This window comes from Camelus bactrianus, chromosome 30 (assembly GCF_048773025.1).
Source record: "Camelus bactrianus isolate YW-2024 breed Bactrian camel chromosome 30, ASM4877302v1, whole genome shotgun sequence".
NCBI classification, from domain to species: Eukaryota; Metazoa; Chordata; class Mammalia; order Artiodactyla; family Camelidae; genus Camelus; species Camelus bactrianus.
The window spans coordinates 24749621-24756460 of NC_133568.1; the positions used below are offsets into that span (position 1 = coordinate 24749621).

At 38.8% G+C, this 6840-nt stretch overlaps 1 protein-coding gene across 1 annotated transcript in view; it reads right to left on the bottom strand.

The window, feature by feature from the left end:
• The window catches only part of RTTN (rotatin), a 122467-nt gene extending 115852 nt beyond the window's left edge, over nt 1-6615 (bottom strand). Inside the window, exon 1 of the mRNA XM_074355447.1 lies at nt 6469-6615. The gene's annotated coding sequence lies outside the window, so the exon portion shown is untranslated. The remainder of the gene's footprint in view (nt 1-6468) is intronic.
• Nucleotides 6616-6840: the final 225 nt, after the last annotated feature.

The following is a 6840-nucleotide window of genomic DNA, read 5'->3' on the forward strand; positions in this document are numbered from 1 at the left end:
TATCTTTTATTTTCTATGTGTATTATCTTTTATTTTCCATGTGTACTTAAAATAATTTTTGTTGTATTTCTTTAAATGAAAACAGAATAAAACCATTAAATTCTACATGATGGTAAATGATAGCCATTCAACTGGCGATACATATATGGATCAGGAAAAGGGTGAAAGATAGAGATCTTATATGTTGAGATCTGCTTATCAGCACAAGTCACGCAACATTGTGGAGAACTGCAGGTGGACCCAGTCGCAGGTCAGATTCTACTAGTTACTCCTGAGATCCACTTAATTCTCAATTATTCTTCAACCTCACAGTCAGACCCAGAAGTCACCATCACTGCCTCCGTCTGCCACTTAAGACCATTCAGGTTAGATGAAGATGTTTACATCCAAGTTCACAGAAAATATTCTCTCGCCCTCCTAAGAACTCGTGTTACTAGCGGTGGTGATTTATTCTAGGAGGAAAAGAAATGCTTTATTTTTTTTTTTCTTGAAAAGATGTGCAGTTTTGCTCCTCCTCACAATTTGGACATGAATTAATACTTAGGGTCCTGCACAGTAGGTCTGTCAGCTGTGATCCTATGCCTTTCAAACCCCGTATTCCTGTTACTTGACTCCTTTAAAATATCTGGCTCATGGCCAGAAAAGCCAAACACAGTATCACACAGAGCACAGACAGGCACAGATTCAAAACCAGCTTTGCAACCTGACTTGCATAATGGTGGGTAAGCTTACGGTTGCAACTGACGAAACTCTAATTCAAACAAGTAAGCCAAAAAGGACTTATTTATTATCTCACTCTAGAAAAGGGTCTGGCCTCAAGAGACTCAAAAAATATCACTGTTCTTTTTTTCAATCTCTTATCTTTGCTTCTTTTAGTGTGTTTGTCTCATTCTCTTCTACTGCAGGCAAAATTCCCCAAAAATGTAGGGAAAGAGAGGATTGTGATCCAGACTTCCATTTTCCATTTTCCATGTAATGACCCGAGGAGAAAAAGAAAGCTTCTCTCTCAACATCTGGATATGAAGTACATGTTAAGAACCCCATCAGAATCATATTATTACCTGAGATTACCTGGTCCTACCTTACTGGTTCGCACTGTCTGAGCAGTAGGGCAGGATATTAAAACTAGGTATTATAACAGGATACTATGCTAGAGTCACAGGGGGTGGGCAGAAGACTTCCACTAAGGAAAAGGGTTCTGTTAACCGAAACTGGGGAGCGGCGGGGGAGGATCTGAGGTGGGGGGAAAAGACCCTGATGCCTCTATAACCTTTAAGCCTCAGCTTCTACAAGTAGAAGCTGAGATTAATAAGAGTACCTACTGGATAGGACCGTCTGAGACCAAAGGAGATAACTTAGAGAAAGCGCTTTTCCCAGAACCTCCGTAGTAGGTAGTTGCTACTAACAATACACCTGTCAGCAGCCGTCAAAGTGGAGGGAGCCTCTTTGCTGTGGACTGAAGGTCTGTCCCACTCCCCCCCCCCAAAAAAAATCATGTTAAAAATCTAATCTCCATTGTGATTGTATCAGGAAGTGGGATCTTTGGGAGTGATTCGGTCATGAGGGTGGAGACGTCATGAGCAGGATTTGTGCTTTTATAAAAGAGGCTCCAGACAGTTCCCTCCCCACTTCTGCCACGTGAGGACACACCACACACACACACACACACACACACACACACACACACACACACACACACACACACACACACACACACACAAAGACAGTCATCTAAGAACCAGGAAGCAGGTCCTCACCAGACACTGAATCTGTTGGCTCCTTGGTCCTGGGCTTTCCAGCCCCCAGAACTGTGAGAGATGAATTTGTTTATTAACCGCCCAGTCTATTTTGTTATAATAGTCCGAAAGGACTAAAATAGTCCTCTTTCTAGGAATCAAATGCAATGTCTGTCCACACCCCAGTGCTGCCTGCAAGTCTGGCCACAAGGCAGAAGCTCCCTTCATCACAGGGATCCTGGGCCCCAGAAACGACAGTGCCACTTAGCGAGGGAGGCTACAGTGCTTGGAGGTACGCGTAGCTTTACAGCCATCTGCACAGCCCCATCCAGGAAAAACTTCCAGCCAAAAGAAAGGAGTGTCCTGACCCTTCTTCTTCATTTTTCAGAAGGAAGAAATTGTTGGCCCAAAGGGGAAATCCTTTTACAGGCTACTTTTCCATTAATTGGGATACTAATTTATTTATGAAGACAGTGCAAGCAGGATTCCTAAACGAAAGATGCTCTAATCAATAGATGTGTGGAAGTTACTTACGGTTCCCCAGGGCAGCAAACATTCTGTGTGCCTTCCAGGAAAGTCACCTGGACCCCAGCCTGACTTATTTAAAAATAAAGTTCATGATTTATTAATAATTCTGATCTCAAAGAAGGAAAAATGGTTGAGACCCGAGGTTTCACGCCCCGTGCATGAATTTGCCTTCTTATGCCCCATAACTTTGTCCTATGAATTTGCATAATATTTAATTTTTAAGGGGACTGTCAAATTCTAATCTATCTTCCCAATACCAAAATAGAAAGTTAATAAATATTTGATGCCCTTTTAAAGTAGAAGGATGGAAACAAGATATATTCATATTCCATTTGAAATAGCAGAGCAACATAAATTTGAACTCAGCTTTTTCTGCACAAATTAATAAGTGAAAGTCTTTGTTACAGATGTGGAGATGCAGACAAGGGTGTCTCCATCACCATTTCTATTCAATATCGTACTAGACGTTTCATTTATGGCAATTGGGCAAGAAAAATAAAAGTCATTTCAGATTAGAAAGGAAAAGTAAATCTATTTCCATCTGCAGTTAACATCATTTTATATAGAGAAAATCCTAAGGAATCTGCAAAGAAACTATTAGAGAAAAAAATGCCTTAGCAAGTTTAGAGAATACAAATCAGTTCTGTATCTATACACTAGCAATAAACAATCCAAAAATTAAATTAAGAAAATCATTCCACTTACAATAACATAAAAAAGAAAAAAATCCTTAGAAATAAATTTAACACAATACATGTAAGACTTCTACACCAAAAACTACAAAATATCATTGAAGGAAATTAGCAAAGACCTAAATAAATAGACATCCTGTGTCATTGATGAGAAGATTTACTATTGTTAAGATGGTAATACTACCCAAATTGAACTACAGATTCAAAGCAATTTCTATCAAATACCCAGCTTCCTTTCTAGTGAAAATTGACAAGCTTATCCATATGGAAATTATACTAATGTGGAAGTCAAGGGGATAAGACTGACCAGAACAATCTCAAATGGAACAAAGTTGAAGGATTTATATTTCCCAATTTCAAAACTTACAGCAAAGCTGCAGTGTTCAAGAATGTTTGGTGCTGGCATAAGGACTGACATATAGGCTAGTGGAATAGAATTGAAAGTCCAAAAATAACCACTCACATTTATGGCCAACTGATTATCAACCAGTGTTTCCAGACAATTCAATGGGGAAAGAATTGTGTTTTCAACAGATGGGACAATAGGATACCCACATGTAAGAGAGTGAATTTGGTTCCGTACCTAATACCATCTACAAAATTAACTCAAAATAGATCAAGGTGCTAAATGCAAGAGCTAAAACTATGACATTCTCAGAAGAGAACACAGGCATAAATCTTCATGAGTGTGAATTAGGCAATGATTTCTTAGACATGACAGCAAAAAAGCAAGCAAAAAAAAAGATAAATCAGGCATCATCAAAATTTAAAACTTTTGTGCTTCTAGGGACACTATTAAGAAAGTGAAAAGACAATCTGAGAGTGGGAGAAAATGTTCACAAATTATTTATCTAATAAGGATCTATTATCCAAAATACGTAAAGCATTTATACAACTCAACAATAAAAGGAAAAATAACCCAGTTTTAAAGTGGGCAAAGTGCCTGAAGAGACTGTTCTTCAAAGAAGATGTATAAATGCTCAACAAACACATAAAAAGATCCTCTATCTTTTTCTTGTGGACTGAATAGAGTTCTTTGTATATTCTAGATATTGGCCCATGTTCTCGTCCTGTACATCAAAAATATCTTTTTATCGTCTCATACGTCACTCATTTAACTTTTTCTATGGTGTCCTTCATTCAACAAAAATCCTTACTTAATTTTTATATAGTCATATCTCTCTCATTTTTAGTCCTATGGATTGTACTTTGTGGGGTCTTATTTAAAACACCTCCTCCACCCCAAGTTTCACAGACATTTCCTTACCTTCTTTTGTTGGGTTTATGATTTAACCGGTTCTGTTCAGGCTTCCCGTTCAGAGGTGTGGAGTGGATCTCTGTTGGTTAGGATATTGGCTCAGCTGCCCTAACAGAGGCCAAACTATCTGTGGCTTATGACAGAAATTTACTTCCCTTTCACAACAGTCCAGAGATCAGCAGGCAGTACAGACGTGCAGGACCTGAACGAGTGCCTTCCATTCCAGAGGCCAAGTAGCTGTTCTAGTACATGTTTTATTTTCTCTCAAAGGACCTGGAATGTCTTTATTCTCATCTGCTTTCTGATAAATGTATCCCAAGGCATAAACTTACATTATATTTTGCTTTTGATTTGTCCCTAGATTTTTTGCATGTAATGATTTGAGTGTCATTTATCTCTGAGTGTTTTTATAATTTTCCAAGGGATTTCTATTAACAGTTGGTATAGTTAGCTGTTTTTCCTGTTTTTCATTACATGGCCTGGCATGTAACAATCTTCTGTGAAATCTTTGCCTTTTGGTTTCAATGTTGCATTGAGGTGTAATTTTTTGAAGATGTTTATTTAATAATTAGTGGTCCAAATTTTAATTAAAATTTAACCCTGTGAAATGGTACGAATGGAAATAATTAAGCTAACCCAACAGTCATATGCATAGAATCTCCAAAGTCTGTCTACATTAGTAGGTGGGTAGGTGACGAGACTTATTTTATAACTGACAGTAGACAAGTTCCTTTGGATGCTTATTTTTTAGACTCATTTCAATTTCAGGAACTTAAATGCAATAATAATAATAAGTAAGAGAAAACTAGGCAATTATTCCTTTTTTTACACTCAACTCTACCACAAAATTAAATGATGTAGGTATTTAGCAATATCCACTAGGCAAATATCTAAGAGAAAAGGAAAGGGGAGAAAAGCATAGAAAATTGTAAAAGTATGAGTTAAAAAGAGAGAAAGAACTTGAACAGACATTTATCCAAAGAAATACAAATGGCAAATAAGCATATTGAAAAGATGCTCACCATGACTAATCATTAGGGAAATTCAAATCAAAATCACAGTGAGATATCTCCGTACACCTATTAGGATGGTTACCAAAAAATCAAAAACAAAAACAAACAAAAAATCATAAGTATCATAAGATGTGGAGAAGTTGGAATGCTTGTGCACTGATGGTGGGAACGTACAATGGTGCTACTGCTACAGAAAAGAGTATGGGAGTTCCTCAAAAAATTAAACGTTGAATTACCATTCTACTTCTGAGTACATACCCCAAATAACTGAAAGCAGAGGCTCAAACAGATATTTGTACACATCTGTTCACAGCAGCATTATTCACAATGACCAATATGCAGAAGCAACCCAAGTGTCCATCAGCAGATGAACAGATAAACAAAGTGTGGCTCACAGATGCAATGAAATATTATTTAGCCTTAAAAGGGACTGAAATTCTGATACATGTTACAACGTAGAAGAACCTTGAGGATGCTAAGATAAGTAAAATAAGCCGGACACAGGACAAATACTACATGACTCCACCTACCTGAGGTGCCCAGAGTAGTCAAGTTCACAGAGACAGAAAGTAGAACCAGGAACTGGAGGAATGAGGGTTATTGTTGAATGGGTATAGTGTTTCAATTTGGGAAGATAAAAAAGTTCTGGAGATGGAGAATGACAATGGTTGCCCAAGAGTGTGAATATACTTATGCCACTGAACTGTACACTTAAAAATGGTTAAGATGGTAAAATGTATTTAGTATATATTTTACCACAGTTTAAAAAATAATTTTTAAGAAAGAGAGGTACATTTCAAAAGTGAAAAGAAATGGCCAATGATAGGGTCCTTCAGTGTCTCATCATAGTTTCATGATTTTGCCCAAAAGTGTCCCTTTATGGCTAACATGGGAAAACACACATGGGACAATGTCACACAGAAATGAGGCAGGAGGGACACATCAGTGCTGAGGACGTTTAAGTCAGGTCAAGAACCTGAAATGCGAGGTTCGAATCGCAGAATGTAAGATGTCAAAATGAACTTAGAGGCTGTGTTCGTGCTTTTGTTTGCTTGTTTATTTTTCATTTTCACCCAGTGGCCTTGGACCTCCAAGGTGTCCGTCACTCCCTCACTTGCTTATAATTTGTTTCTTATTCGTATGCGTGCACTATTTAAAGAGAAAGTCCGTGGCTTTCATCACATCCCCAAAGCGCTGAAGGACCTGCAGAAAATGAGGAAACGAATCTCATCTACTCTCACCTTTGTCAGACGTGGAAACTGAGATGTGAAGAAATAAGCCTTCAAGCCCAAGGTCAAGAGTTAGAGTAGATTCCGTTTCTCCTTTCCGCCCAGGTACTTCTGAGTTTCAGGTGATCTCCCCTGTGGGAGTATTTCGGTCCGCAAGCCAGCCAGCTGGGCTGGAACTAGCTGTCCTGGGAACAAAGGAACGGATTGTAGCACAACTCGTGACTTTGCTGGTCCTGCCCTGACTGAGTCCAATGGGAGTCCTTTCATGAGGGAGGGAGGGGGCGACCCGAGGAGGAGCAGAGGGAGGGGACAGTATTTGCTGACAGCGATGGGGGAGGGGGAGGTGCAGACTGTGACTCTTTGGCTGTCCTTGGACCTGAACGA